This window comes from Caloenas nicobarica, chromosome 3, assembly GCF_036013445.1.
Source record: "Caloenas nicobarica isolate bCalNic1 chromosome 3, bCalNic1.hap1, whole genome shotgun sequence".
Lineage (NCBI taxonomy): Eukaryota > Metazoa > Chordata > Aves > Columbiformes > Columbidae > Caloenas > Caloenas nicobarica.
In genome coordinates this window covers 117,318,242-117,333,099 of record NC_088247.1, presented here as the reverse complement: position 1 = coordinate 117,333,099, position 14,858 = coordinate 117,318,242, and the positions used below count along the sequence as shown (strand labels likewise).

General features: G+C 38.1%; 1 protein-coding gene across 3 annotated transcripts in view; it reads left to right on the top strand.

Annotated features, from left to right (window-relative positions):
- The window catches only part of PLCB4 (phospholipase C beta 4), a 188,789-nt gene that overhangs the window by 14,844 nt on the left and 159,087 nt on the right, over positions 1–14,858 (top strand). For all 3 annotated transcript variants that reach the window (XM_065630534.1, XM_065630533.1, XM_065630531.1), the window contains exon 2: positions 4,726–4,785. The gene's annotated coding sequence lies outside the window, so the exon portion shown is untranslated. The remainder of the gene's footprint in view (positions 1–4,725; positions 4,786–14,858) is intronic.

Sequence of the window (14,858 nt, the reverse complement as noted above, 5' to 3'; positions counted from 1 at the left end):
AGATCGTGTCTTAGGCCTATTACATTTGCATGCTGATGAGAGTTTGTGGTACTGTTTTATATTGTGCAAATGCTGCTGCTCTTTATGGCTTGGCTTAAATTATGTGGTTTTATGATATAAATATAATATGTTCACTGTAGGAAGAAGTCTGAAATATTTTATTACTTACAAATAATTTTGGAGAGTGTACTTAACTATTATTGATTGATATGCTTTTCCTAAAGCATAATTTCTGGGCTCCAAGTTATTTGAAGTCTCTGTGGAAATAGTCTGCCTGTTTCAGGGATTTGGTGTGCTGAATCTTGCTCAGCAAACACCAGGAAGTACTTTTACTTTTCAATTTAGTGATATCCACCCTGAACCTGAGTGGAGAACTCTCTTGACTCATGACTGCATGGCTGGAGTCACGTTTAGAACTAATACTTAAGCGTGAATTGTGTGTGGCATTAGCAGCAGGTTGTGTACTTTCTTTGTTTAATAAGTTTCTGAGTTAATTCAGTGAAGTTAAATACAACAGCCCTTAATAAAAACCACGTGGTTTACGAGTATGATTTCCATCATGGTATTCCTTTGGCAGAAATGGGTGAAATGTTGTTTAGGTCTTTTTTTTTTTTTTTTTACTGTTTCTGAAGTTATTGACCAATAATTGTGTTTAGCTGTGTATTTAGCTGCTTCTTTTGTCTGCATCTGTGAATCATACTGTCCAGTTTTTATTTACATGGGAACAGACAGACGTATGCCCTGTAGTCAGTGCCATCTAGGTCAGTATCAGGGAAGAAAAGGTGCAGAGTTATCTGGTAACCAAAGAGGCTGCTGATTCTGTGAATTAGTATGTGAAATGTTCCAGAAAAATATGCCAGAGGGTCAAATTATGTAATGCTTTGAGCAGGAAGCCACCGAATTGTGTGTAGAGTGTGTCACCAGCAACAGACTGATATCCCTGGCACGGCTCCACTCCAGGAAGGAGCTGAGGTTTCTCAAAGGCTTTACATGAGAGTGAACAATTTGACGGCGTGGCCCTTGCTAGAACAGCTTGCCCTGTTGAAGGCAGGCCGTGGCAGCACACAGCCCTGCTGCCTGCTGCTAGGAGGCAGGGGGCTGATATAACATTGCTTTGGTAAGTGTGGCTTCCTGCCCACAAGTGTGTACCAGCTGGCATCATCTTATCAAAGACCTAGTGTTAGGGTGAGAGTGATTTCTTTCATGTTTTTTGGTTTTGTGCGTTGGTGGGGGGTCTTGTGTGTGGTTGTGGGGGTTTTTTTGCATGTGGTATTGTTTGTGGTTTTGGTGGGGTTTTTTGTTTTTTTTCCCAGATCGTGAAAAAAAATGTACAAAGGACCTTTTTAGAAACTAAACATCCAGATTCCTGTATAGGGAATTTAGGTGTGGAAAATGTTTAAAAATGTGTGTCTAAAAATAATAAGCAGATAAAGCATGGTTGGCATTCCTTTTGCAAACAAAAATAGTTAAGGTTTGGTAGGTAATGACTGTTACAGAATAGGATATATTGATGAGCTAAAATTGTCATGTTTAAATTAAGAATCTAATGGTATTTTCCAACTTGAGTACTTAGACTTCACTTCTAATTAGAATCAGGCAAAAGGTCCTTATTGGATTCTAATGTTTCAGTCTCCTAGTGGGTAACTCATGGAAGTGCTCTTTGTCTCTAGCCAGGTGTCCATAGATGGGAAACAGTAATAGACTTCTAGAAGTGTGTTCCTGTCAGGTCATTCTCCTCGATCATTTCAGAGAATGGCAGGTGAAAAAAAGAAACATGTATGTTAGATCCCTGTTGATGAAAATTTGCTTTCTCCCTCAAAAACCAATATTAAAAAAAAAAAAAAAAATTGATAAGCCCAGAGTGTCTGTGAAGGCTGTCCATCCTTTCAAAGGATCATCATGATTTACCTGGGGGTTTTGAAAATGTAAGTCATTTCCTAGGGGGTTAAGTGACGTGAAGAGAGAGAGAGAAGGAGGCAACCCATATGGTATGTTTAAGGTGATAGGAAAGTTCAGGTGACTAGTCAAGAAATGAGTCTTGCCTTACTGAACAGTAGTCAAGAAATCTCTGTTGTGGCCACTAATGGACATTGGACACTTCAGAATTTGATGCCTCACTGCCTGGTTAGGTGTTCAGTTGCAGTTGAGATCCTGTGGTGTATCTAGTTAGGTGTTCAGGAAGTGAGGAACATAAAATTGATGATCCTCTGCAAAAAATAAGTATCAAGCTACTTAAGACCAGCTTATTTACTTATTTAAAAAAAATTTTTTTTTTTTCTTTGCAACAGTAGAGAAATTAAAACGGTGGGTTTTTCCTGGTTTAGCCTTTACAACCAGCTGTGGAACAAAGGATAAACCTGAGGCTGCAGCTGCCGTTGGATTCCCCATCAGTAGTTAGGTTACTGTGAATTATAGATTGCCCAGTGTTTCTGCCTCTGTAACTGAGACTTGATTCTGGCTCTAAGTGTTTCCCTCAAAGAAGTGAGAGTCTTACTAAATGGACCATTGGAGATGCTGAACACAAACAAGCTTCTGAATAAATACTTAACTGATGAAAACATGAAAAATCTTTTTCTTTTCACAACTAAAAAGAAACTAGTTTTTTTTTCATTAAATTTATGAGATTGTACTCATCTGTTTACATGGAATATGAAAAATTTCAGAGCCCAATGGCAGTTTTACCCAGAAAGCTGTAAGTTATTAAAACCAATTGAGAAGCAGATTCTGTTTCTGTTATGTGCATTAAGTATGGTATGATGCTACTAATTTCAGTGGAGCTATGCTGGATTTTACTCTGATGTAACCGTGTTGAAATTTGACCACAATCTGCAAGACAGCAAAAATATCTGAGGTGTGTCTTCCATTGCAGACTAGTAGAGTAGCTTGTATGCTTGAAAGTATTTTTGTAATGTCTTTGCTTTTCCAACAGAAACGTGTTTTGAATAGCGAGTTTATTTTAGCATTAACTTGGCTTTAGTTGTCCCCAGAAGTAAGTGTAAGGACACTTCTGTGTGCAGCTGCGAGGTGGTGGGAGACCCAGTGATACCTTGTCATGTAATGATGAGGTACTGAGGCCAGCCTGAAAGTGCAGTAGCAAAATTATAGAGTTTGAGGCACTAAAACAACAACAATCAAATAAAAGCACTGTGCAGTCTCTTACTGGAAGAGCGTGCTGTCAATATTTAATGAGAACAAAGTACCTAGATGTTATCCTCTGAGTTGTTGTTTATGTTTTGGAAAAACTTCTGTTTTAATGGAAGTTTTGGGCAACTGTGGGAGAACTCAACAGAACAGGAAACTATTTTCTTTAACTACTGTCATTGCTATAATTGTGATTGCCATGGTTCTCAGTCCCTCTAGTATGCTACTTTGGGTGTTTTTTTGCACCATGTGTTTTCAAGGCAAACACTAGACCTACAACATGCTTTGGCTTTTTTTTTTTCTTTCTTTCTCTTCTTCCGTACCTCATAAAACTTAAAAGGTGTCAGGTCAGATTTAATCCTGAGTATGCGCTTAGTGGATACACTCAATTTTAGGCTTGAATTATTTTACTTTAAAGGAAAAAAAAAAAAAAAAGAAACTTAATGAAAGAGTGAAAAATACAGATTCTGAAATAATGTGCAGAAGCTCTTGATAGAGATTTATTTGAAAGAGCTACAGTTAATTTCATATTATTTTCATTGCTGAACACACTTGTTATTTTTTCTTTTAAAACATCTTCTCTTATATGATATCCATTTCTAACCTAAATTGGGATTTGACTTCACTTTGTCCTTTTCATTCCCTTTTCTGTAAATCTGCTGCTTTGCTTGTTGCGTGTCTGTTGTGCTTATATCCACTATAAGCTGTCATACAAATGACCTAAGTATAGAAATCAATGGGTTTTGTGCATTTTAAAAAAGAAGGAAGAAACTAACAACAGCAAAGCCATTGGTATTATTGATACAGGTGTGACAGCTACAGGATCTGTAGAAGTGCTTCCTCAGAGGAAGCTTGGGAAGAGGTCGGTTTTTCCTTGAAGCACGGAGTATATTGCAGAAGATGAAAGTACTAGAATGTCACTAGGACTCTGCCATGACCTTATTGCTGCCCTGATGTGTGGAGCTGAGGGAATGGTGTGAATCCCTTTACCCACTTGTTCCGCCCAGAAGCACGGAAGTGTCAAATACTCCTGTGCTACCAACCGCATCCCCACAAAATAGAAGGGGGAAAGACCGAAGCAGACATTGATGAATTAGTTGATGCTTTCATCCTTCTAAAGTGTTGGCAAAAGCAATGGAGGAAGTATGTTTTTGCACTGATAATGATAGCATAATTTACTTTTTACCCAAAGCTGGGATGAGAAAGAGACCTGATTATATGCCTCAAAATAAAATACATTTTTTTTCTCTGCTCCTTACTGCTACATTCTTGGTCTCCATTGTGTGTAGGGTTATCTTTCCAGTTTTAAATGCTTGGAAGAATGGGTACCACGTGTTAGTTTCACCTGCAGCTATGATGCTTTTCTTAGGTAACAAAGACAGAAGGGAATTTCAAAATAAAATGAACTTCAAACAAAAACTCACTGAATGTGTAATATTTATGCTTGCTCTAGTGTACATATTCTGATCATTAAGGACAAATTGTTTCTGGGGGAAAAAGGTGGTCTCGAAGTGGTTCATTGTGTTTTATTATGTATTTAAATATTATTATGCACAATTAAGGCTTTTTGTTTGTTTGTTTTAGGGAAAGGAAGACATTTTCTACAATGGACACTTCTACAGAGTAATTTATGATTTTCGAAAGGTATGTGTTTTCCTGTTAACTTTTTTTTACTAGATTATTTACTTCAGGTTTAAAATATGGTTTAATGTTTCAGTGCTGTTCATATTAGTAGAACAAGAAATGTATTCTGAAAAAACAATGGTTGCGATTTACAAGAGGAGAGGTGTTATTAGAAATTTAGGTCATAACTCTGCGAATTCCGAGTATGCTGAGCTCTCCTGAAAACCAGATGCCCTGACACTAAGGAAGTGTGTGTGAGGATGATCAGTGACACAGGCACATGGCAGTATTCTAGGTCCTCCGTGGCCTCATCTCTTTGTAGTAGCCTAACATTCTGGGAAGTACAGGTGAGTAATAAGCTGATCTTTTGTTTCTTATCCCCCCCGCCCCGGCCTGACTAAAATACAGTGATAATGTGGAGCCATTCTTAAGACAGCTGCAAAGGCAATTTAAGTGCTCTAATCTCTATGTGATTCCAGCAGATTCTTCTCACCTCCAATTTGTGGAAAACACTTTTTTCTTTTTTTTTTTTTTTTCCCTTCTTTTCTTTCTCTCCCCAAAATTCAGGGTTGGGTCACTTGCACATCAACTTATGTTCACTTCATACATACTCCTAGACTTGAGTGTAGTTTTATATATCCCACTGGCATCAAGGTTTCTTACCCTATTGACTTCTGCTGTCTGAAAGCTACCTTTTCTACAGAAGTGCCAAACTGGCACAAAATTCTACCTGCTTTAGCCTCCAGGCCTTGAGCAGGCTCAAAAAGGTTGTTGAGGGAAATACTAGATTCTCGCTAATCCTGAGTGAGACCTCTGTTGGTCAAGCCATTCTGTTTAGCTTGAGTTCTTTGCCCATCCTTACTACATAGGAGCAGAGCACTGCACATGCAAGTAGAGTGTAGAACTCTCTGATGTTATCTGAGATGATTTCTCAGATGAGGATTCCAATTGCAGATAGATCTGCTCTAGAGGAATCTTTTGCAGGACTATTTCAGTGCAGGAAAAGTCATTGACACCAAATGATATTGTTGTGTTGGTCTTCTAGAATTTTAGAATTAGTCATTAGTCATGGCATTAGTCATTAAAATGCACTTGTGTTTTTCTTGTTTTCCACTTCATTGTTATTTGATCCCTATACTGTATACCATAAGGATTTGGGAACTTGTTGCACTGTGACCTGGTGTTCTATCACAATTGGTTTGTTTATTTATAACTGATAAAAATAATTCTTCTGTGGGCACAAGTACAGTTTGATAAAATAAAGAAAAAAATTAAACCTACATTGGCCAGAAATAACCTTCTTGGCAAGTAGAAGCTACTGTAAATATTGTCTTAGAGCAAAAGTCTGAAAATACAGAAAGTGCTATCTTCCTATCCAGGTATAAGCAGTAGAACTCCTACTAGAGACTTAGAACGAAATCACACCAGTGACAGAACTGCTGGGGTAATTGGCTGATTTGTTCAAATTGATAAAGAAGTAGGGAATGAGTCAGTCTACCTTGAACAGCTATTGCATTTGAGCATCTTGCGTGCTTTCAAAATAAAACTCTACATAACAGAGGGAAAAGCCACTACATATGGAGTTAGGTGAAGGAAGTTAGGGATGCTGCTTTTTCATTTTCCATTTGGACCCGTTTTTAACCATTTAAACATAGCATGCATAAAGATATGCTGTAGGTTTCACACATCATCTTGAAAGTGAAAGACTTCTAAAACTTTTGGAACAGCAAATTCCAGAACTTCAGAATTTACATCAAGTAAATATGAAGAGAATTTTTCTCAATAACAAAGCAAAACCAAAACAAAAATAGCCCAGGCAGTCACAATTCGTACAGTCAGTTTTAGGGTCTGAAAACAGCATACTGTAGTTAATCCTAGTTACATTGAGGATGTCTGGGAGAGGTTTTTTGGTAGCAAGAATGCTGACATCATATTATTAAATATTAAGTGAGACCATCATGCATTATTGTCTGTTTCATTACACTGTCATTCTAGACAGTATTTCTTCAGGAGATGAGATCAGCCAGTCTGTCCTTAAGAGGTTTATTCTGTTTACATTGTGGTGGGAGGACACGAGTGTGCAAATGGTAGATGTTGTCTTTATCATTACACATCATTACCTCTAATCATGCTCCCTTTAATGCCATCAGGAGCTACAGGAACTTCGACCCCTTTGCTATTCTGAAAGAGAGTGAGCTGAAGAGAGAACTAGGCAAAGAATTTTTTTAATAAACTATGTTTTCCAATACTGTTGGAAGGAAGCAGTGCTGGATCCCTGTTAAAGTGTATAATGTGAGGCTGGGCATAATGTTCACTGGGCATTCCTGACTGGAATAATAATTAAAATGTACTGATTGTCACGGTTACCTCTTTGATTTTATTCATCACCACTTTTTAGTTGATTTTTATGGAGGCGACATAAGATCCCTGTGGTATTTTTACAGGTTAGAACTGCAGATTTTTTTTGTAGATTGAAGGACCGAGTCAGGTTATTTGGCGTGTGTATTTTTGATGAAATTACCCATGCTCTTGGGTGGGTACTCATGTGCCACTCTCTCTCAGATGGGGAGCTAAAAGCAGCGTTCACCCCAGCCTCATTATCAAACCCAAGGGGCTTCTTAGTTATCGCTGTATCTCATGCTTGATAAGAACCAATTATGTGCTGCCCGTGTTAATCCTATTTATGTGATTGTGTCCTTTGTCATTAAAAAAAAAAAGGTATATTTACGTGGGAAATATGAGAAAAAGCATCAGTCTCTGATTTGGGTACAGCCCAGCCTTGTGGAAAAGAGAGTCTGTTAATAATTCTGTTTAGGATTTAGCAACACACTGGAGCAGTCACTGGTGGACTCTTTTTTTTTTTTTTTTATTCTGTAGGCGGGCAATAGTTGGGTCAGACTGTGATGAAAAAACACTAATGTTTTTGTCAAACTGCTGTCTGACTCCCTCTTGCTTTGGAAAAGTTGAAATACCTTCCTGACTGAATGAAGGTGAAAGAAGGGAGGGATGCAAATTAGAGCCATCACCAAAGATAAGTTGAACTGTAAAAGAAAGTAAGGATTCCCAGTACTCAAACACTGTCCATTAAAGGTGTCATTGAATAATTGGATCCTCAGCCCAGATTTTATGAGCAGCTAATGGACAACTGGCTAGAATCACAAAAATGAGGGCAGGAATATTAGGAGCTAATGTGCTAGGTATATTTGTCTGTGTGTATGACTTTCTTTTGTTTCTCTTTACCCGTTTCTGTATGTTCTGCAGTGGTGCAGTCTATAGTCTTCATTTTAAAAAAAAAAAAAAAAAGAAAAGTACTTAGTCTTATAATTACCTGAAACCTGTTCATCAAGGGGTCTGTGTGCTCTGATGTACCCTGGCAGAGTGGGGGAAAAGGGCAGAGTAGCTGAACCTCAAGGCTGATAAAAGGTGGAGGTGAAATGATACAGCTTTGTCTTGTATTCAAGAAGATCATTAACAGATCACTTAATCATACCATTGCTGAAGTTTTCTGTTCCCTTTGTGATTACAAAATAGAAGACTGACTACTGGCTCTTCTAGGTTCTGAAAGAGTATTGAAGCTTAACAGAATATGTCTGCTATGATCTTTCTAGTTGAAGCAACTGCTAATTTTGCTTTAACAGTTGAGGGAGTACTTGGTAGATTTGTGTGACTAACTTGCTCACATTTCTGAGGCCTCCAAAATAGTGCCATATAGCTACAGATGACATCTTGTAGCTGTCAAAGTACTGCAAGTGCAACCACAAACACTGTTAATGTGGTGCTGTGCACACCACCATACTTGTAAGAATTATCTACTATAATTTCTAATGTTACACTGCTTACCTGCTTTACTTGAAAAGACCAAACCTTGATGACCTTCTCTGTATGTAATCTATCTGCTACAAGTGCAGAAATATTTGTGCTTGTTTTCCTTATTCTAGTATGGACCTGTACTGACTCCATTGTCGCACCTGCTGAGCTTATTCATTTAAATACTGACATAATTGAGGATGGGTTTTAGTCCTAAAGTATTTGCTTTCTGGTCATTTTATGAGGCATGGTAACTGCTCCTAAAATGGAAGTCACGCTTTATATGGGAGAATAAAGAAAAGTTGCTTTCTTGTTAGAGACCAGTGCAATTTGCTTAGATTGCTGTTCTCAAACTAAAGGGTTTTCAATCCTAGCTTTAGACTGTGTCTCCACTGTATATCTTCTTACTGTCACTGATAAGCGCAGCAATTAAGATATATTATGTGAGTATCTTCCATTTGAGCTGAATTTTGCTCTGCAGCATCTATTTTGGCCCTGAATCTTACTACTGCTTTCTTAATCGGGTCCGTTGAATCCTACAGCCTGTTTCTTTGTACATGTTATCTCTGGCTTCTGGTAATTGAATTCTCTTAGGTCTGAAAAGTTATCTGCTGTTTGTAAACAACATGCATAGCTTGTTTAGGTGGAGTGTACACAGAGTTTCCCTTCAGATGGATGGTGTTTTCTTTGTAAAAGTTCTCTTATTCTTAGCACATTTCTAGGTCAGGAATGCTTAAAATATGCTCTGTCATTAAAACTTGGAGTCAACAGTATAAAACAAAAATAGAGAGGCAAAAGAAAAATAAATAAAGCTCACTGAATCCAGATGAAGCATTGTTTTCCAAACGTTCCCTGCTGCTTGTGATCATGTAGTCTTCATACTTTCCTTTGAAAGACTGTTCTGTTTAGTTACAGCAAAATCCAGCGATGGTTAGACCTCTTTGGTGAAAAAGGTGAGCATGGAAGAAGCAGAACTTATATATTGATGAAGGTCTCAGGCTGAGAAAAGTTGGTGGTTCAGAGAGGAGGCAGAGCTCTGGGAGCTAAAAAACAAGTGCTAACAAAAGCATACAGGTAATTTATGGCAGTGGTAACTGTCTCAGTTGTCAGGTTCCCTGTAGTTTCATGTACGTTTAAACTGATGCTTCTGATAAAGAAAGTAGTCCCCAGTCTCACTCCTAGCCTCTACATTTCTTGTCCCTGGATGCTTGTTCACACCAAAAGTCTGTGTAAGTAACTAGTGAACTGGGTAACTGGTCTGTCTGAAAAGTAGACCTGCTAAATAAAATTCTGAAAGATTATTTTTAACCTGGATAAGAGAAGGCTCTGGGGAGCCCTTATCACAGCCTTTCAATACTTAAAGGGGACTTATAAGAAAGATTAGGACATACTTTTTAGTAGGGTATGTTGCAATAGGACAAGGGGTGATGGTTTTAAACTAAAAGAAGGTAGATTCAGACTAGATCTAAGGAAGATTTTTTTTTTTTTTTTTTTGATGATGATGAAGGTGGTGAAACACTGGAACAGGTTGCCTGGAGAAGTGGTAGATCCGCCATCCCTGGAAGCACCCGAGGTCAGGTTGGATCAGGCTCTGAGCAACCTAATCTAGTTGAGGATGTCCCTGCCCATTGCAGGGGGGTTGGACTAGATGACTTTTGAAGGTCCCTTCCAACCTAAACTATTCTATGATTCTTCAGCTGAATCAGTTTTCATTTGAGCTGGCAGAGCAGAGGTTAGTGGGGAAAGAATGAGTGACTGGTGGACTTCTGGTGAGGACTCATTAAGTTTACCAGATTAGTCCCTGGCAGGTCTGTCTTAAGCCATGTCTGAATCTTCAGATATTGTAATTCAGAGAAAGGGAGGAAACATATCTTGGCTTCTGTATATTTTGGTTTTTTATGATATGAGTTGTCTTGGGCTGGGAAAGGTGGTTTTCTTGGCTGCTGCTCTCCAGGAAGAGAAGACTATTTGCTGTTTTTTGAAAAGGCATGGGAATGTTATATAAGGAACTAAGCTATGGTGTTATTTTATTCAAAATCTATATTTTATCAGTGCCCAAAATTAGAACATTGTTCTTTTAAAATGTGCAAAAACCTGGTCTTCAATGGAAATCTAGACAATGTGGGATGAACTGGTCAGAAAATGTGAGACACAAAATGACAACTCATATTATTAGGGCTCGATAAAACCCGAAGAAAGTGAAGTTTTGGCAAACCATTTTGTCCTATGCAGGCTCAGCTCACTAAGACATACTGGGTTCTTTGTGGTTTCCCCTGTCCCCTGCCCTTTTTGTTTTGTTTTGTTTTTCTTTCCCTGGGTCATTTTCTTCCTTCCTTATTAGTGAATTAAACTGGCTCCAGGAGGAAACCAGAACATGAGAGTCTTCTCTAACTAACCAGCAGGAATGCGTGTCTGGAAATGGAGAGCGTAGAGTGGACAGGAGTGGAGGAAACTTCTCTTTCTAGTTTCTCAATCTAAACTCAGCATGATTCAGTGCGAAAGCTGAAGGGCAGTGGTGGCAGAGGCGGTGAGTGACATTTCTGTGTTCCGAAGGGATTCCTTTGCAGACAGGTCAGTGGGATCTTTGTCATTGACTTCAACTGAGGCCAAGTGTTTGAAAAAGAGAGAAATGGAAAGAATAAGCAGAACAATCTGGAAGGTATGAGGAGAGCTGCAAAATGAATGAAGCAAGATAGAAAAAGTGGTAATATAATAATAAAGCTGTCAGATGTAGGAAATACGTATGTGGTGGGGAAGAAAGCAAGCGGTCATATGCACAGCAGAGTTGGGACAAAATGTTTTATTCATTTCTGACTCTCTTCTCCCATTGAAACTATTTGCCAACCACTAATATCGATACACCAAGATTATTTGCCCAGTAGATTTTTTTTTTTTTAAACTGATGTGTCTTCTTATGCCACATGAATAGTGCACTCATCTTTAGCTCTTATTGTTTTCTGGTGAAGCCAAAAAGAAAATTACTAAATTACATCCAGAAAATGCATTGTATTTAGAAATAATTTTTTTTTCTTTCCTTCCAGTATTTTCAACTTCTCTAAACCCCCGAACTATGGACAATTTCAGAGGGATGTTTTCTCTAATTACATTTGTGGTCTGGTTTAGAGGAGCAATGCTTGGTTGAGTGTTTAAGTAAACAGATTCTAATCAAAAGCAAACCCTGTATCATCCTGTGGCTTTCCTAGAACGTGCTTTTGTTTTATTGTTCGCATCTCATGTAATTTTGTTGCTCTTAAAATGAGTATTGCATTATAGAACAGGGAGTGTGCATGTGCGAGATAGTTATGGAATCTGCCTTATTGGCAGCTATTTAGCTGAAGAAATCCTTTTTGATCGCAGTACCTGTGAAAACTGGAATCTGAGAAGATGGCATGCGTTGTTCCGCATCAGAATAATTTCTTGCAGGCGATGGAAATATCTGTGGCAAATCAAATTTGCATTCAAAACTTCATTTATAATGATTGTGGTTATTATGATTTCCTCATTCTCCGTGTACATCCTCTTAACCTACCGAGTGTAAATTTTCCAAACTCGACAGGTTGCATAAGCCAGAAAAGTAGGAAATAACTCCAAAAAGAACTGCTGCCAGATCTTTGAAGCACGTATTGAGTTATTGGATCTGAAACACAATGTGTAAGAGTTGCTTTGCCAAGTTTTGAGAGTTACAGTATGTGGAGTGATGAGACTGCTGTCTAGTTATTTTCTGTAAAACAAAGGGGAAAGACAGAGAAATATGGAATGTTGTTTATTGCTTAACGACACACATTCCACTTTTCAGATGTTTATGTTTTTAACTGTTGTTTCTTCTTTTTGAAGTTAATAAGACTTGTTAAACATTACAATGAAAAGTAGCAAGTAAATCTACTTAGATTTCATAACTGCACTTTTTGCTGTTTGGTCTGTACCAGACTGAAAACTTGGATTGTAAACAAGATCATTATGAGATCTTTTGCATGCTGGGTTAGCAGTTGGGACCACATCTCTGGAGCTGATGTAGATATTACACGTAATTCTTGTGGTGATACACAGACTGCTTTTTCAAGATCTGCAGGGGCCTTTTCTCAGGCATTTGTACATTTGGAAGACTTTTTAACCATCTATACTTGCTTTGCAATGAGTGTTTTTATAAATGGCCTGATAATCAAGACTCTTCTCGTACAAAGGAAGCTGTGCTTCACTTACCTCATTAAACCACATCTAGATGGCCAGATATGTATATCCAGCTCCTCTCTGTGAGCAAGTGTGTTGCTCAGTCTGACAAAAATTCAGTCATTTTCTTCTGTTGAGCTATATTTTAGCCTTGAGAAGGCAACCTCGTCTTTCCTTCTTTAGAGACCTTAGAGGAAGAGAAAAGCCAGTTAACCTAGTTATTAAAATATTTGTGGCTTGTCTTCGGTTTGAATTCACCTAGGCTGGGCAGCTGGCTCTATGAATTCAGTCAGTCCTTTCCAGCAAGATAGTCAGGCATACCTGCCTCTTGTTAGTACTTCATTACTCTTCAGAACCTTTCTCTTTGGAAACTAAATAAATGTTGTCTTAAATTTCCTCTAGTAAGATGTGCTTTTGCACATGATGAGCCTTAAATGTAGCCCACTAAGCAATTTAACTCCCTCTCTGGAAGGCAGATCAAATATTCTTTAGTATCTGAGTTATAACAATGGAAGTTTTTGGTTCAGATGAATTGGTACTTGAGTTTGCTGAATTTGAAGCTAGTACCCATTTTTCCTTTAAAAAAGCAGTTCTGCCTTCCTTAACGGAACTATTCATATCAAACATTGGCAGGGTATTTGGCTGTGGCTGCGTTGGAACTAAGCGAGTTGAAATCTTTAATTAGATGCAGTGTCTTTATCAGACCCAATAATGTAATTTTATCTGGGGCGGGGTGGGGGAGGGAAACAGAAAAGTATTTGGGCATACAAGCCTGTGTACAAGTCATCCGGGTCTGTCTGCCTGAAAACTAGTTAGCTTTTTTCTGTGCTGGCCTTTATGGCCTGCTTTTGTGTAAATGAATTTGTTTTTAAGAATGTAGGTAAGCAACTGGTAAGATATTCTGAAAAGCTTAAAAGATAAACTTCTGTGGTTTTAAAATTACTTCTTTTCATTTAACTGGCCTTTTCCTACGTGTCTTAGTTAGAGCAATTTGTTGCCTGGACTCTATAGAATATATATTTTTTTAAATTTGTAAATTGTGTATATACACGATCAGTGAACTGGGAAGTTTACCCTTTTAAAATGTTAAACAGTTAAGGTGGTTTCCAGGTGAATATTTTAAGGAAATGAAAAGCTTTCCTCTCTTCATAATTGATACATCAGCATGGAGTGTTGTCTGTTGTCACATAAAAATTGGACTCACATTTATCATTATTAATACTCTTCTGTGTTAATCTAGAGATGCTGTGAAAGTGTAGTAAAATATTTTTACATTCGCTTTAATGTCCCTTTCATCTTAGAATCATAGAATCTTGTGAAGGTTTGCAATTTGGCAAGAGCATAAATGGGAATCAGACCCTAAGAACTTCAAAAATTATGATGACCGAAGCAAAGACATTACAGCAAAGGCCTTTTAAATATGAGGTAATATAGCTAAAGCAACACTGCACAGAATGGCTAATCAGTAAGAGCTGGAGCCTATTCTGTGACGTGGGAGAATATGGTTTTGTCCTGAGTGTTCCTTAATGGAGTTTCTTTTACTCTCTAGTATGAGTGTGCAGTCTACCAACTCTGTTGATCCAGTGGGATCCAGGGACGGCTTTAAAAAACCAGGGCTGCCTATGAAGAGGTCGAATTCACCATCTCTCTTAAGATATTTTGGCTGCCTGTACCCTCTCTGTCTCTTCTTTTCTTGGTGGTACACATTAGCTACTGAACCTTGGCAGCAGGTTACACAGGAGAGCAGGAAATGATGCTGTTGAATCTGCTACCTGTTGTACCTGTGACCTCAGCAGAATGTACCAGAGTCTATATTATAAAACTAAACCACAGGCTGTTTGACAGTTCATTGCTTATCCTTATATGTGATCTTTGCTGTGCATTTTATTTTTTGTTTTTTAAAGACTTGTGTCCAGAACACAAGTGGTTTATTTCTGTATCTAAGTATTTTTACTGGCACTTCATGTGGCTTGATATAAACAATAGGAACTTGAGTCAAGTAGTTAAATGTTAAAACAGCTTCCCACACGTCTTGGTTTACTTCCAGGTGAACGTGCAGCATAAATGCTGTATTTAAACACTAATCAAACGTATTACTGTTGAATGAATGACCTAACAAG